Source organism: Pseudophryne corroboree, chromosome 10 (genome assembly GCF_028390025.1).
Source record: "Pseudophryne corroboree isolate aPseCor3 chromosome 10, aPseCor3.hap2, whole genome shotgun sequence".
Taxonomy (NCBI): Eukaryota; Metazoa; Chordata; class Amphibia; order Anura; family Myobatrachidae; genus Pseudophryne; species Pseudophryne corroboree.
The window spans coordinates 306,451,669-306,469,467 of NC_086453.1; the positions used below are offsets into that span (position 1 = coordinate 306,451,669).

Here is a 17,799-nt window from a genome sequence, read left to right on the forward strand (position 1 = left end):
AATAACTATATATGGACTATCTATGTTACCTGACAATGAAATTGTAAATGGGGGATCATGTTGATTGTAACGACAATGGATGACTAATAGGTTGATCGATTTTGTTTGAATAGTCCATTTAAGTATATTTATGATCACTATTAAAACAATATCAATTTAAAAATAATATAAAGAATAATTAGCACAGCTATGATCACTATTAAAATAATATCAATTTAAAAATAATATAAAGAATTATTAGCACAGTTATTAATTTATTATTATTATACACTAAACTCTAAAGCACAATTAATAGGATTCTAGTTACCACATGAGATATTAGAATAAAAAATTAAAAAATTAAAAAATTGTAACAAACTATGATATTCATTATAATGATATAAATAATTAATTATAAGAATGATAATATATAAAATTAATAAATAAATCAATAAATAAATATATGGTCAATTAAGTAATTAATGAACTTATTGATTTTCACATATTTAATTTAATAGGACTAACAAAGAAAGTCGATCTAATATAGTTATGATATGGCACACAGATAATGTAACATCTAAAATTAATTACAACATTATATTATCCTCTATAAGATTCGAAATTGCGCTGCATAGTATTGTAGCTAAGTAATATATCTATCCTAAACCGGAAGTAGCGGGTGTTGGAACGCAAACCGGAACCGGAAGTAGCGTCTGTGGAACGCACGCCGGAACCGGAAGTTGCGGCCGTGAAACACACGCCGCTAGCGGTGGTGGAACGCAAAATCGTTCACCACCACTATTACAGTTGCTAAACTCACTAATTCACTCCCTAAATAAGATCTATTACGGAAGGGTTACTAGTGGATAGTTTGGGTGGTGTTAGAAATGCAAATATGAGCATTAAATTAAAGAAAAAAGTTTAATAAGTAATAGGAAGTGATGTCATAGGATGGGTGGTATATATATCAGTTCCCACTCACACCCTTAGTTATAGCTGTGAATAGGATTCCTGAGAGAGCACTAAGGGTGAGTACTTCATTAATGGACTTTTTCTCTGAACTTAGTAAGGCAAACCCCATTTATGAAGCGGTTTATATTCTATCTTTTAGGAAATGCGTATTTAAGACTCATTCTTATTCTAATTAAGAATTGTTCTTACCACATCCCAAAGGTGAGCCCAATATTGTATTTTATTAATTTTTTATTTCAGATCAGTTAATTTGTACCTCTAATCATGAAGATTTAGCAGTATAACTTAGATTTTCCGTTTGTATGAATTATAAATGTGTACATGATAAGAGATAATTAATAAATCAGATAATTAGGTAAGTCAGATGCCACACTATTTAAGAACAGCAGAATGTGGTTCTGATACTAAAGGAAATCACCAGATGTTGATTGATAATGATGTTAATTAAGATCATTAGGTTTGATACAAATTAAGATTATTTGGATTGGTATCAGGTGATATTATTGATAGCACCTGGTACATTTAATTAACCTCCAGTGAACTATTGCATTCAGCATGGTCCCTTATCAAAAATATAAATGAGTTGTATCCAATAGGGTTGTTGTAAAATAGAACTATTTGAAAAACGTAGTATTTAATTACATTTCATACAGTGTATATGTAACTATATTTATTTATAATTTTTAATACATATATTTTCATATTTCTAACTCATAGGTCACTGTCACAGCAATTGCACTGTTTTGTATATTGATGAATTATATATGGTAAATACGAATACTAGAAAGTAAGTAATTATTTTTGATCGTCTGTGATGTATGTATTATAGTATCTATAATTATCTCCGGAATAGAGTTTATGATAATGAATTTATAATATTGATCTAATAGGTGACTAATTAAGAGCCATCCATAACTTTCAATAGAGAGTGATCTACAAGTATTCCCCCATCATCCAATTATATTTGTTCCTCCCCTTTATTTTGTTGTTTCTAATCCTTGCTATATATGCACATAGTCACCTTAAACTAATATCAATTTTGCTGGTGACATTTTTAGATCCTTCATACCCACGGCAAAAAGCTGGTTGGGACTCAGAGATTCACTAACTCTTGACTACATCGCTTACGACCCCTGATGAAGTCCTGTGTGGACGAAACGCGTTGGGTATTCGCGCAATTGTGAAGTTGAACACACCTCTGAACGCATTGGTAGAAATATAACCATCACAAATGTCAACAGATGATTAGTCTGTATTTTCCATTTATGGTATAAAGTCAATTGCATGTTTTATTGATTTTTTATGTATTGTTATAACATTTAATGTTAATTTTTAAAATAAATGTATCTTAAAGTGAATTCTGAGGTGGTCTAGCTCCCAAGAGAAACCTTTTTCTTCTATACCTCTAATTTAATGCCCTAGCTGACAGTGGGCATTTCTCAGTGGTGAGCTACAAAATATATCAGCGCAGTAAGAAGGGTCCTTTAAAATTGTTTTTTGGTTTGTACTTTGATTACTGGCTATTTAAACGCCCTCAATGCGGCCTGTGTTTGTGAATGTATGCAGGAGTTGTTAAGTGTTGTGTGGTGGTGAGGACTGTATTGGAGAGAGGAGACGAGAGTGATAGAGAAGCAGAGAAGGCTTGAGAGGTAAGAGTTGTTATAAGTTATTTATGCTAATAGGCTTATCCGCTTTGGCTGATGCGAATTATTGTATTGCGTATGGCCTGCGTTTTTTGGTTTTTTCCCCCCGAAAATATTATTGTGCTCATTTCTAAAGAATATAGCAAGGCAATTAATTGTCCCAAAAAATCTTGTGCTGGTGTTGTCCTTCATTCTAATTAAAATGTGTTTTCCTTTATTGTAATGTCATCAACAGTATCTATCTATTTGCTGGTAAGTATGTTCATGTTGCTTGATGTGTTTTGGGTGGAGGTGGTTAGTGTTTTCTGTGTGATGTTACACTATACTCTGATTATGGTTGTTCTTCTGTAGGCTGATAATTTGGGATAGTAAAATCCCTGACAGGTTTGGCATCCTTTGAGTTTACTAAAGGGCTTTATTCTTTTTGCTGGTAAGTATGTTCATGTTGCTTGATGTGTTTTGTAGAGATGAGCGGGTTCGGTTTCTCTGAAACCGAACCCGCACGAACTTCATGTTTTTTTTACGGGTCCGAGCAGACTCGGATCTTCCCGCCTTGCTCGGTTAACCCGAGCGCGCCCGAACGTCATCATGACGCTGTCGGATTCTCGCGAGACTCGGATTCTATATAAGGAGCCGCGCGTCGCCGCCATTTTCACACGTGCATTGAGATTGATAGGGAGAGGACGTGGCTGGCGTCCTCTCCATTAGAAATTAGATTAGAAGAGAGAGAGAGATTGTGCAGAGTCAGACAGAGTTTACCACAGTGACCAGTGCAGTTGTTGTTAGTTAACTTTTATTTATTTTAATATAATATATCCGTTCTCTGCTATATCCGTTCTCTGCCTGAAAAAAAACGATACACAGCAGCAGCCAGTCACACAGTGTGACTCAGTCTGTGTGCACTCAGCTCAGCCCAGTGTGCTGCACATCAATGTATAAAAGGCAAAGCTTATAATAATTGTGGGGGAGACTGGGGAGCACTGCAGGTTGTTATAGCAGGAGCCCCCAGGAGTACATAATATTATATTAATTTAAAATTAAACAGTGCACACTTTTGCTGCAGGAGTGCCACTGCCAGTGTGACTAGTGGTGACCAGTGCCTGACCACCAGTATAGTAGTATATTGTTGTATGTATTGTATACTATCTCTTTATCAACCAGTCTATATTAGCAGCAGACACAGTACAGTGCGGTAGTTCACGGCTGTGGCTACCTCTGTGTCGGCAGTCGGAACTCGGCAGGCAGTCCGTCCATCCATAATTGTATTACAATATATACCACCTAACCGTGGTATTTTTTTTTCTTTCTTTATACCGTCGTCATAGTGTCATACTAGTTGTTACGAGTATACTACTATCTCTTTATCAACCAGTGTACAGTGCGGTAGTTCACGGCTGTGGCTACCTCTGTGTCGGCAGGCAGTCCGTCCATCCATAATTGTATTATTATTATAATATATACCACCTAACCGTGGTTTTTTTTTCATTCTTTATACCGTCATAGTGTCATACTAGTTGTTACGAGTATACTACTATCTCTTTATCAACCAGTGTACAGTGCGGTAGTTCACGGCTGTGGCTACCTCTGTGTCGGCAGTCGGCAGGCAGTCCGTCCATCCATAATTGTATTATTATTATAATATATACCACCTAACCGTGGTTTTTTTTTCATTCTTTATACCGTCGTCATAGTGTCATACTAGTTGTTACGAGTATACTACTATCTCTTTATCAACCAGTGTACAGTGCGGTAGTTCACGGCTGTGGCTACCTCTGTGTCGGCAGTCGGCAGGCAGTCCGTCCATCCATAATTGTATTATTATTATAATATATACCACCTAACCGTGGTTTTTTTTTCATTCTTTATACCGTCGTCATAGTGTCATACTAGTTGTTACGAGTATACTACTATCTCTTTATCAACCAGTGTACAGTGCGGTAGTTCACGGCTGTGGCTACCTCTGTGTCGGCAGTTGGCAGGCAGTCCGTCCATCCATAATTGTATTATTATTATAATATATACCACCTAACTGTGGTATTTTTTTTTCTTTCTTTATACCGTCGTCATAGTGTCATACTAGTTGTTACGAGTATACTACTATCTCTTTATCAACCAGTGTACAGTGCGGTAGTTCACGGCTGTGGCTACCTCTGTGTCGGCAGTCGGCAGGCAGTCCGTCCATCCATAATTGTATTATTATTATAATATATACCACCTAACCGTGGTTTTTTTATACCACCTAACCGTGGCAGTCCGTCCATAATTGTATACTAGTATCCAATCCATCCATCTCCATTGTTTACCTGAGGTGCCTTTTAGTTCTGCCTATAAAATATGGAGAACAAAAAAGTTGAGGTTCCAAAATTAGGGAAAGATCAAGATCCACTTCCACCTCGTGCTGAAGCTGCTGCCACTAGTCATGGCCGAGACGATGAAATGCCAGCAACGTTGTCTGCCAAGGCCGATGCCCAATGTCATAGTACAGAGCATGTCAAATCCAAAACACCAAATATCAGAAAAAAAAGGACTCCAAAACCTAAAATAAAATTGTCGGAGGAGAAGCGTAAACTTGCCAATATGCCATTTACCACACGGAGTGGCAAGGAACGGCTGAGGCCCTGGCCTATGTTCATGGCTAGTGGTTCAGCTTCACATGAGGATGGAAGCACTCAGCCTCTCGCTAGAAAACTGAAAAGACTCAAGCTGGCAAAAGCACCGCAAAGAACTGTGCGTTCTTTGAAATCCCAAATCCACAAGGAGAGTCCAATTGTGTCGTTTGCGATGCCTGACCTTCCCAACACTGGACGTGAAGAGCATGCGCCTTCCACTATTTGCATGCCCCCTGCAAGTGCTGGAAGGAGCACCCGCAGTCCAGTTCCTGATAGTCAGATTGAAGATGTCAGTGTTGAAGTACACCAGGATGAGGAGGATATGGGTGTTGCTGGCGCTGGGGAGGAAATTGACCAGGAGGATTCTGATGGTGAGGTGGTTTGTTTAAGTCAGGCACCCGGGGAGACACCTGTTGTCCGTGGGAGGAATATGGCCGTTGACATGCCAGGTGAAAATACCAAAAAAATCAGCTCTTCGGTGTGGAGGTATTTCACCAGAAATGCGGACAACAGGTGTCAAGCCGTGTGTTCCCTTTGTCAAGCTGTAATAAGTAGGGGTAAGGACGTTAACCACCTCGGAACATCCTCCCTTATACGTCACCTGCAGCGCATTCATAATAAGTCAGTGACAAGTTCAAAAACTTTGGGTGACAGCGGAAGCAGTCCACTGACCAGTAAATCCCTTCCTCTTGTAACCAAGCTCACGCAAACCACCCCACCAACTCCCTCAGTGTCAATTTCCTCCTTCCCCAGGAATGCCAATAGTCCTGCAGGCCATGTCACTGGCAAGTCTGACGAGTCCTCTCCTGCCTGTGATTCCTCCGATGCATCCTTGCGTGTAACGCCTACTGCTGCTGGCGCTGCTGTTGTTGCCGCTGGGAGTCGATGGTCATCCCAGAGGGGAAGTCGTAAGCCCACTTGTACTACTTCCAGTAAGCAATTGACTGTTCAACAGTCCTTTGCGAGGAAGATGAAATATCACAGCAGTCATCCTACTGCAAAGCGGATAACTGAGTCCTTGACAACTATGTTGGTGTTAGACGTGCGTCCGGTATCCGCCGTTAGTTCACAGGGAACTAGACAATTTATTGAGGCAGTGTGCCCCCGTTACCAAATACCATCTAGGTTCCACTTCTCTAGGCAGGCGATACCGAGAATGTACACGGACGTCAGAAAAAGACTCACCAGTGTCCTAAAAAATGCAGTTGTACCCAATGTCCACTTAACCACGGACATGTGGACAAGTGGAGCAGGGCAGGGTCAGGACTATATGACTGTGACAGCCCACTGGGTAGATGTATGGACTCCCGCCGCAAGAACAGCAGCGGCGGCACCAGTAGCAGCATCTCGCAAACGCCAACTCTTTCCTAGGCAGGCTACGCTTTGTATCACCGCTTTCCAGAATACGCACACAGCTGAAAACCTCTTACGGCAACTGAGGAAGATCATCGCGGAATGGCTTACCCCAATTGGACTCTCCTGTGGATTTGTGGCATCGGACAACGCCAGCAATATTGTGTGTGCATTAAATATGGGCAAATTCCAGCACGTCCCATGTTTTGCACATACCTTGAATTTGGTGGTGCAGAATTTTTTAAAAAACGACAGGGGCGTGCAAGAGATGCTGTCGGTGGCCAGAAAAATTGCGGGACACTTTCGGCGTACAGGCACCACGTACAGAAGACTGGAGCACCACCAAAAACTACTGAACCTGCCCTGCCATCATCTGAAGCAAGAAGTGGTAACGAGGTGGAATTCAACCCTCTATATGCTTCAGAGGTTGGAGGAGCAGCAAAAGGCCATTCAAGCCTATACAATTGAGCACGATATAGGAGATGGAATGCACCTGTCTCAAGTGCAGTGGAGAATGATTTCAACGTTGTGCAAGGTTCTGATGCCCTTTGAACTTGCCACACGTGAAGTCAGTTCAGACACTGCCAGCCTGAGTCAGGTCATTCCCCTCATCAGGCTTTTGCAGAAGAAGCTGGAGGCATTGAAGAAGGAGCTAACACGGAGCGATTCCGCTAGGCATGTGGGACTTGTGGATGCAGCCCTTAATTCGCTTAACAAGGATTCACGGGTGGTCAATCTGTTGAAATCAGAGCACTACATTTTGGCCACCGTGCTCGATCCTAGATTTAAAGCCTACCTTGGATCTCTCTTTCCGGCAGACACAGGTCTGCTGGGGTTGAAAGACCTGCTGGTGACAAAATTGTCAAGTCAAGCGGAACGCGACCTGTCAACATCTCCTCCTTCACATTCTCCCGCAACTGGGGGTGCGAGGAAAAGGCTCAGAATTCCGAGCCCACCCGCTGGCGGTGATGCAGGGCAGTCTGGAGCGACTGCTGATGCTGACATCTGGTCCGGACTGAAGGACCTGACAACGATTACGGACATGTCGTCTACTGTCACTGCATATGATTCTCTCAACATTGATAGAATGGTGGAGGATTATATGAGTGACCGCATCCAAGTAGGCACGTCACACAGTCCATACTTATACTGGCAGGAAAAAGAGGCAATTTGGAGGCCCTTGCACAAACTGGCTTTATTCTACCTAAGTTGCCCTCCCACAAGTGTGTACTCCGAAAGAGTGTTTAGTGCCGCCGCTCACCTTGTCAGCAATCGGCGTACGAGGTTACATCCAGAAAATGTGGAGAAGATGATGTTCATTAAAATGAATTATAATCAATTCCTCCGCGGAGACATTGACCAGCAGCAATTGCCTCCACAAAGTACACAGGGAGCTGAGATGGTGGATTCCAGTGGGGACGAATTGATAATCTGTGAGGAGGGGGATGTACACGGTGATATATCGGAGGGTGAAGATGAGGTGGACATCTTGCCTCTGTAGAGCCAGTTTGTGCAAGGAGAGATTAATTGCTTCTTTTTTGGGGGGGGTCCAAACCAACCCGTCATATCAGTCACAGTCGTGTGGCAGACCCTGTCACTGAAATGATGGGTTGGTTAAAGTGTGCATGTCCTGTTTTGTTTATACAACATAAGGGTGGGTGGGAGGGCCCAAGGATAATTCCATCTTGCACCTCTTTTTTCTTTTCTTTTTCTTTGCATCATGTGCTGATTGGGGAGGGTTTTTTGGAAGGGACATCCTGCGTGACACTGCAGTGCCACTCCTAGATGGGCCCGGTGTTTGTGTCGGCCACTAGGGTCGCTTATCTTTCTCACACAGTCAGCTACCTCATTGCGCCTCTTTTTTTCTTTGCGTCATGTGCTGTTTGGGGAGGGTTTTTTGGAAGGGACATCCTGCGTGACACTGCAGTGCCACTCCTAGATGGGCCCGGTGTTTGTGTCGGCCACTAGGGTCGCTTATCTTACTCACACAGCGACCTCGGTGCAAATTTTAGGACTAAAAATAATATTGTGAGGTGTGATGTGTTCAGAATAGGCTGAAAATGAGTGTAAATTATGTTTTTTGAGGTTAATAATACTTTGGGATCAAAATTACCCCCAAATTCTATGATTTAAGCTGTTTTTTAGGGTTTTTTGAAAAAAACACCCGAATCCAAAACACACCCGAATCCGACAAAAAAAATTCGGTGAGGTTTTGCCAAAACGCGGTCGAACCCAAAACACGGCCGCGGAACCGAACCCAAAACCAAAACACAAAACCCGAAAAATTTCAGGCGCTCATCTCTAGTGTTTTGGGTGTTTGCCTTTTGACCTTTATCTCTTCTTTAAGTTACGCATGTGTGTATCTTTGTGTATTATATTTATGTGTTTTTTCCGTGTTTGGAGTGTGTGTTGTATTTGTGACATATGTAGTGGATCCTCTTTCAACCTAATTGTTGTTTTTTCTTTCCTCCTGGTGTCCGACATTTAGATATGGAGTACGCGCTGGAAGTAAGTTTAATTTGTGTAGGAGCCATATATGTGAATGTTTAAATGTTGTGAACACATTAGATGTTGTTTTGATGTTGTTTTTGATCATTTTAAAGATGCTGATTGCCACATATCTAGCCTCAGAATCCGCCCAACCCCAACCTGCCCCTCATCCTTGAAGGCAACCGAGGCGTGCAGGCCTAGTATTTTCTGTACCCATCAGTGACATGCGGTGGGGTGAGGCAGAGCCTTTCCTGTCATACTAACATTTGTGCCAGAGTTTTGACTGTATAAAATATATGAAAAATACAAACAATATGTTTGAAATATCTTCTTTGCATTATTCTAATAATTTTTATAGCCAAAACTCTGGAGTAAAAAGTCTATGGCAGGTGAGGCAGTGCCTCACCTGTGTATATTTTACGCACAACTCTGATCAAAACTCATCAAATTTCCAGGAGTTTATACTGCTGCACCTGTGTATAATGCCCAGATGTATGCTTTGGCTTATATATTGCATGTTAATCTGGCTCTGGTACTAGCTAGTGCCTCCTGAGCTATTTATCTCACCGCATGTCTCTGGTACCCATGTCACACTTTTTGGGATGCCAGATGATGAGGTTGTGCGGTGCTACAGGCTGCCCCCTCATATCATCCTAGAAACTGTCTCCATAATAGAGAGTGATCTAGATACATCAATTTGGTATCCTACAGCAATACCAGCATTGACACAATTCCTTGCTGTTTTACATTTCTGTGCCACGGGTTCCAACTTCCTACCAGCACGTAGTGGGCATGCTGGTAGGAATGTCGCAGGGCAAGTTTTCAAAAGTCCTGCGTTGCATCCTAGATGCATTTTTGAAGTGAGTCAAGCAGTTTATATCAATGCCATTGGTTGCTGGGGCCCTGGCTGTGGTAAAGCGTCAATTCCAGGAAGGGGGTAGTCGCTTCCCACACGTTATTGGGGTTGTGGATGGGACACATGTTCCACTTGTGGCTCCAAAACATAATGAGTAAATCTATAGGAACAGGAAACTGTTCCACTCTCTGAATGTGATGATTGTTTGTGGCCCATCCCTCCAGATCCTGTCCCTGAATGCAAAGTACCCCGGGAGTGCCCATGATGCCCATGTCATTCGGCAATTAGGGATCTGGCAAAGATTAAGAATGATGGAAGGCCAAGACATGTGGCTATTGGGTGAGTAGTTTTTTTGATTTGTACTGGATTTTTTGGTGATTTTGTTTTAAGTTGAAAATTATGATTGTATTAGGTCTTACAGGAGATCGTGGATATCCTTTCACCCCCTGGCTCATGACTCCGTACAGCACACCCAGGCCAGGGCCACAATCCGAATGTAATTCCTCGCTTACTGCCAATAAGCAGCTGGTGGAGCACACCATTGGCAAACTGAAAGGACGCTTCCATGTGCTCCACCGCACTGGTGGCGACCTCATGTATTCACCGGAAATGGTCAGTAAAATTTTGGTGCTGTGTGCAATCCTGCACAATATTGCTGTGAGGAGTCGGCTGCAGCTTCCTCGAACAGAGAAATTGCCCAGAGAGGATGAGGAGCCAGGGGTTGGGTGGACATTCAGGTCAGGCATGGAGGCACAGCGTGGCCATGCCCTTAGGGCAAGAATATTTTGGCAATATTTCAGGTATGCTTATGCTATTAACACATTAGCTTAATCATTATGCTAATATTGTGTAAAATGTTGTGAGGTTTAAAATATGTGAATGTAGCTTAGAGCTGTAACAATTCCTAATGTAGTGTGAAAAACATTTGGGTCACATGGTTTTTCTTAAAGTGTGCTGTGTATGTGTTTTGAGTAGATCCAAAACTGACTGTGAACAAGAGTCGTCTGTAATTGGCCATTGAACATCGGTTTTGTTGCGTGCTGTCTACATATAATGTAAAGTACTATTTTATTTGGCTTGTGCTGCTAAAAATTGTTTATGTTGATATGAAATGTAATAGGGTTAAGTTTTGTATTGACATTTATTTCAACATGACATTTGTAATGGTCCTTTCTTCCCTTATTTCATGAAACAATGGTACCATCTGACCACACTAATTCTTCAATCTGCATTTGTGTAGCTGATTTCTGTGTCCAAATGTGGTGAGTTTGCACCCCCCCACCCTCTCTCTCTCTCTCTCTTTCATTTTCTCTCTCTCTCTCTCTCTCTCTCTCTCTCTCTCTCTCTCTCTCTCTATATCTATATATATATATATATATATATATATATATATATATATATATATATATATAAATGTTCCTGTCTGGTGTCATTGGAATCTGTATTTTCACCTTCTGATGATGTTTGTACTGGGGAACTACCTTCTTGGCTGAAAGGTCTCTGTCTACGATACCTATATGGCCGTCTAATCTGACCCTCATTGGAATTACCCATTAACCATCTATAAACTGTGTGTAATTTGTAATCCATATTCACTGTTTCCAGTTTTTTCCATTTAAATTGTAATAATTCCTGTTGGTAAGAATCTATTTGTCCCTTAAGTCTATCTATCCAAGGTTCTGTTTTGTCATTAATCAACTTTTTCAAATATAGACTCTTGAAAGTCTCAATTTCTGACCGTAATTTCAATAGTTCATTGGTAACCTCTTCAATAACAAGAAGGATAAGGTCTGACGAACATTTATAGAGGACAGAACACCATTTGGTGCAAAATGCTGGGTTGTTCCTCCCAAGGGTGGGCACATTATGTACCCTAAATCCCCTGGGGATTTTTTGGGGAGCGGTGATACTCACTGAGAAATTGGCCATGTAACACAAGATCTGTTTCACGTTTTCTCATCCTTAGTAATTTAGTATATAGGTCAGGTACTGTTTCAGCCGGTAATTCTGAAAACTCAATCTGACCAAAGTATATTTTCTCTGCATCATCTTCAGTGAGGGATAGAAAATTGCTTTCTGCTGCTCTCAATAAATCCTCGTCAAACACATTGACCCCTGTCTGCGTCATCATAGATATAAAATCAAATTTCAACAAACGAAATGCTTTATATACAATTCTATTGCTCTGATCAGGTACAAGTATGGACAACCGCAAGAAGTGTCCACTATGCAAAAACACTAAAAATACCACAGCTTGTGTGATCAATTATGTCAGCATATCTGCCAGGCATGAGGACCAGATATCCTGGGATAAAGAAAGTTTTTCATACACACAAGCAGAATTTTTCACCAAGGTAGCCAAAGTTCATTCTAGAAAGCGGGTGCTTGAAAAAGGTACCAAAGAACCAGTATAGTCCTTGATCCACTAATATTGCATTATATAAGTCCGCACTCACAGCTATATCACAGTCATCAGTGGGGTGCTCCACAAGGAGGCCTGACTATGGTTAATGAGTATAACTATTAGCTTAAAACATGGAGATTATGACTATGTTCAAATTATTCCCCTATGAGACACACGATGTGTGCCTAGATGGAAGTACTGATGGAACGCACAGTGCTTACCGGTGGAGCGCATATGACGCGCTTCCGGTCAATGTGAGTGGAACGCACAGCGGTGACCAGAGGAGCGCATGTGATGCGCTTCCGGTCACACCGCGAGTATTACATATTAAAGGCAAGTGCTGTAAGTATGTGATATGTCTGTCTATTCAGTACAGGTATTTAATAAAGCCCTGTATTGCAGTACATCAGTATTGGTTGTTATTTATGTCTTATATAGTTACCTGCTCCAGTGATTATATTTAACACTGGGACAGGGCTGCTTCCGGTAATCAGGTAATTAAATCATTAAGGTGATTGGGTTTGTGCTATATAAGGTATCCCGGGAGGCAGATGTCAGTATACTGCTCTCTGGCGTGCTGAACAGATGTCTCCTGTGGTGGTCTTGAAAAAGGCTCTGGGAAGCCGAAACGTCGACATGTATGTGATGACTTCAATGGTCTAAATAAAACTTTTTATCTTTGGAAATGGATTGGTGAGTGCCCTCTATTTGAGACCCTCAGCAGGGTCTTGAAGATAACCTGGTATATGTGGAAGTCTATACAGGCCTCCTTGTGGAGCACCCCACTGATGACTGTGATATAGCTGTGAGTGCGGACTTATATAATGCAATATATATATACATATATAGAATGTGTTTACTTTATAAGATTAGTTATTTAAATGTATAATGTTTGCATAGATGTGTGATTTTTAGCTGTGCTAGATGCAAAGATTCGCTTCTGCGAACGCAACAAATAAAAAAAAAACCTGTTAATGTACTGATATTACTAAAGTTTATCAATAACCATGACAACATCATATTTGGCCCAATCAACATGCAGCATACACTGTAAATGTATGCCCATGTAAGGACAACGCCATTGGCACTATGCGAGCAGCCGCATTCTCGAGGAGGGAGCTGCAGGTGCTAACCGCTGTAATGTAGCGCCACGTAGGCCGCGTGGGGCCATACATTCCGAACTCGCGGAAGCGTGCGGCCTACATGGAGGTCCGCAGGATACTGCGGGTGAGGGTCTGCACAAAGCGGACCATAGTCCAACTGGAGTGGCGGTGGTCAGACCTCCGCCGTTGTCAGCCTGGACTGCTGGCGCAGCTGCGCCAGCAAATCCGCCAACGTAAGTAATACGCAATTAATGGTGTGTTTGCATGAGTGAGATTTTTTTGCATTACAAGTTAAAATATATTGCCAAATACATCACACTTGTACTGTATGTTTAGAGACTGTGTGTGATTAGGGCTTGCAGGACACACTGGGGACCAGAGTGGTTAGGGGGCAATGTGTAGGGGTGTGAACAGTTACCACACAGGATGTAGGCTGGAGACAAACAGCACTTTGGTTTTACAAAAACATGTACAGTGCATGGAGTCTGTTCCTTCATTAATACATACAGAAATGACAGGAAGCAGGATCATCACAATGTGTAAAATGACAATGTAAATAGTCCTGCATAGTGTAGATTAACATATGTGCTATGGATAGTGAAAGTGGGTAAGCAGGTGCCTGAAACCTATAGGGCCAGCCACCCACAAACGGCCTCTTCCTGTCAATCTTCTTGCGATCGCCGGTGCGATCGCTTTCTTCGGTAAGTCCGTCGCTCTCCAGCGTTTCCCATGTGGGGACCTCGCGCCTGCACTGTGCATTGGACACGCATGCGCAGTTCAGACCCGATTGCTGCTGTGCGAAATTTCTAATGTCTAATTTTGTTGCCCTGGCTATAATTCCTGTTCAGTGAGCATTTTCTTAATTTAAACAGATACATCATACTAAACTAAACCATATGTAACACTTGTATATTTAGATTGCTATCAAAAATAGACTTTCTACAGAAACAAATAACACAACAAGCTGATTAGGAAGCGCTAAATTCTGACTTACTGCACATATGGTGTTTATCCAAGTTGTGCATTCTTTTAAAATATTCAATACGGTTATTTTATAGACAGAGACAAATATAAGCAGCTACATCAAATGATGCTGATCATCAAAACAACTACTATTGGTATATACATTTGGGATATGTCACATTGCAGGAAAAAGTAGAAGAAGATTTATGAACTGATTACACAATGTAAAACTGATTATACAGCCACAGTCATTTACATAGTGAAGCAAACAGTGAAAAATAAAAATTTTAGATGTTCCCGTTGGAATTAGAAGATTGTTACATTAGAATAAATAAAAAGTTTATACAAGTTTTGCTGAAACCAACAATTCTTGTGTATTTTAATTTTAGATTAACTTTCACTTGTGGATGGATGGGGCGGGGGGGGGGGGGGGTTTGGAAGATACATCATTTATACCAAAGAAGACAACCAAGTCTTTGCCCCACATACCCACCAGTGTATATGTTTCTCCCACCATTTTTGATGTCTAATTAGTAATTAGTGATATATGCAAGTCAGTTATTGGCTTATGGGTGGTCATTCCGAGTTGATCGCACATAGCAACTTTTTGAGTTTGCGCGATCAACTTGCCGCCGCCTATGGGGGAGTGTATTTTAGCATAGCAGGGCTGCGATCGCTTGTGCAGCCCTGCTATGCTAAAAAAGTTTCCTGCAAATCAAGACCAGGGTCAGACCTACTTACCCTGTGCGACGGATCCGGCGACAAAGGTCCCGGGATTGACGTCAGACATCCACCCTCCAAACGCCTGGGCATGCCTGTGTTCGCCTCCCTACGCCTGGAAAATGGTGAGTAGATGCCCCAGAATGCCTCCCCTCCTTCAATCTACTAGCGATCACTGCTGCGATCACTTTTCGCGCTGGTGGCGTCGCTGCCCGGCGACGACCGTCACTAGGCAATGACGTGCACGTGCATTGCGAGCTCCACGCAGCTGCAGTCCCGACCCGTTCGCACCACAGCAAAGAACCGCTGCGTGCGAACGGGTCGGAATGACCCCCTTTGTTAGCTGTTATTAGTTGTGGCAAGCTGGTCATCTTGCTTTCCTCACATTGGTCCATGTTTTCCAGATGCCGTTATTACAATCACTTATTTATATGGGTTGGGGACTTGAGACAAGCGGTGGGGATCCCGGAGGTCAGCATACCGACCCCGGGATCCCAACTGCAGAATGCCAATGGGGGGGCGGGGTGAGCACAACAAAGCCCCTTGTGAGCTAGCTGCCCTCACCATGCAGTGGTTTCGGTGGCTCGTTGCGCTTGCCACAGGTTCTATTGCCGCTCTATGGTCATCGAGGACACCCATGAGGGTGAATAGTCCCTGTTAGTTGGCATGCCGGCTGTCAGGCGTTTGATCACTCAGGATCCCGGCGTCAGCATGGTGACCGCCGAGATCCTGAGCGGCAGTCACATGACCACATGCCATTTATATAATGACAGCATTTTTATCTGTACTCAACAAAAGAAGATGGTGATTATTTGAGATACAGTAATACTGTATATACAATTTGATGTCACAGGGTGCTGAAAGCCAAAAGAGCTTAATAGTTTTCCAAGACAAGTGATATAGCTAGAAAAGATGTAAGGATACGTGGAGATGGATCCAAAGAAACAAGAACTGATCTGTTTGATAGTTAACATGAGAACCAGGAACGGAGATTCTCCTAAAGAGAAGATGTAGCATTTCTACGAGAAGCATGGGGTTGATTGTGTCAATTGCAGAAAAAGCTTCAAGAAGAATTAGAAGTGAGTAGCGCAGAGCAGACCGGTGTATTGAAGACTGGGGGAGCATGAGAGCGGCCACCCCCCTATTTGCTGTAGTACATCCCCAGCCACCCATGCTGCACCCCCTACCTTCTGCTTGTGATCTGATCTTCCATGTGATATTTGGGAAATTGGTGCATGTGCAGAAGGTAGAAAAAGCATTTGGCATAGCACCACCTTTCTGAAGACATGATCCAGAAAAATGGGGTATGGGACACAGGGTCGACAGTGTCTAGGTCGACACAGATTAGGTTGACACCTATTGGTCGACAGTGACTAGGTCGACACAGGAAATAGGTTGACACAGCCATTCAGTCGACATGAACAAGGTCGACATGGAAAGGGCGGACGTGAGTTTTTAATGTTTTTTTGGTGTTGTTTTCTCCGTAAAGTGACGGGGAACCCCAATTAGTGCACTGTGTCCCCTTGCTTCGGGCAAGGTGTTTCGCTCCGCTACCGCTGCGCTCTGCACAGGTTACCATTCCCAATTGTAGTCCAAGTGAATCGTAACATATGAAAAAGTTCAAAAAAGTAAGAAAAAAATTGTGAAAACCCCATGTTGACCTTTTCCGTGTCGACCTTGTCCGTGTCGACCTAATGGCTGTGTCGACCTATTTCCGGTGTCTACCTAATGTGTGTCGACCAATAGGTGTCACCGAATGTGTGTCGACCTAGAGTCCGGATACCCGAAAAATGGCACCACTGGCAGATAAAATAGCAGGAACAACTGCAGGCAAACTCTGGAGCGTATTCTGGGTGCAGGGTGCATGGTGAGATGCTCCCCTAAACCCAGGGGCCGTGTTCACTGATTATTCTGTACTTATTATACTGTAGCTACTGGAATAATGACCATTAGATTTAGCAGTGTATTCAGCTGCAGAGAATCACTTGAAATGCTGCCAAAGCGATTGGAACTTTACCATATACAGGGCGGGATGTACTAATGTACATCGCCGCCCATCGCCGCCCTGCGCCACGATGCTGATCGCATATGTACTAACATATGCGATCAGCATTGCGGAGGACAGCTCTTCCGATAAGAGCAGTCCTCCGCGATGCACAGCGGCAGCCTGACTCCCGGGATTTGGCCCCAGGAGTCAGTCTGCGCATGCGCAGGGTGACGGGGGTGGCCACAAGGCATGCCGGGAGGGATCCGATCAGATCCCTCACACAGCGCCGTGGAGAGAAGCCCATAGGCTTTTATGGCGAACCCCGCCGCGGCGCTGACCTGCCGGACGGGGCTTAGTACATCAGGAAAATGCAGTAAACAGGGGGTTTACCGCATTTCCCGCTTAGTACATCCCGTCCACAGTCTATAGCATATTGGTGAATACCATAGAATGCCTTTTTATCAGTTGTCAGGGTTTTTTATGATTGAATTAGGTAAAGAACATTTATTTACAAAAATATACAACACGATTTAAAGTAAAATATGAAACGTTTCTCTTCTATCAGCTGCACAGTAGACATGTCTGGCTAGTTGCATCAGATGCAACAATGGGGGTAATTCAGACTTGATCGCTAGGCTACATTTTCTCACAGCCTGCAATCAGGTCCAAACTGCGCATGCACCGCAATGCGTAGGCGCGACGGACTGCAGCAACGGGGAT

The 17,799-nt window shown here is 42.8% G+C and overlaps 1 long non-coding RNA gene across 1 annotated transcript; it reads left to right on the forward strand.

Moving 5' to 3' along the window:
* Positions 1 to 982: 982 nt before the first annotated feature.
* Positions 983 to 1,738, forward strand: LOC134965566 (uncharacterized). The gene is made up of 3 exons (XR_010188438.1): positions 983 to 1,007; positions 1,091 to 1,152; positions 1,669 to 1,738. It is a non-coding gene; the product is annotated as an uncharacterized LOC134965566 (long non-coding RNA).
* Positions 1,739 to 17,799: the final 16,061 nt, after the last annotated feature.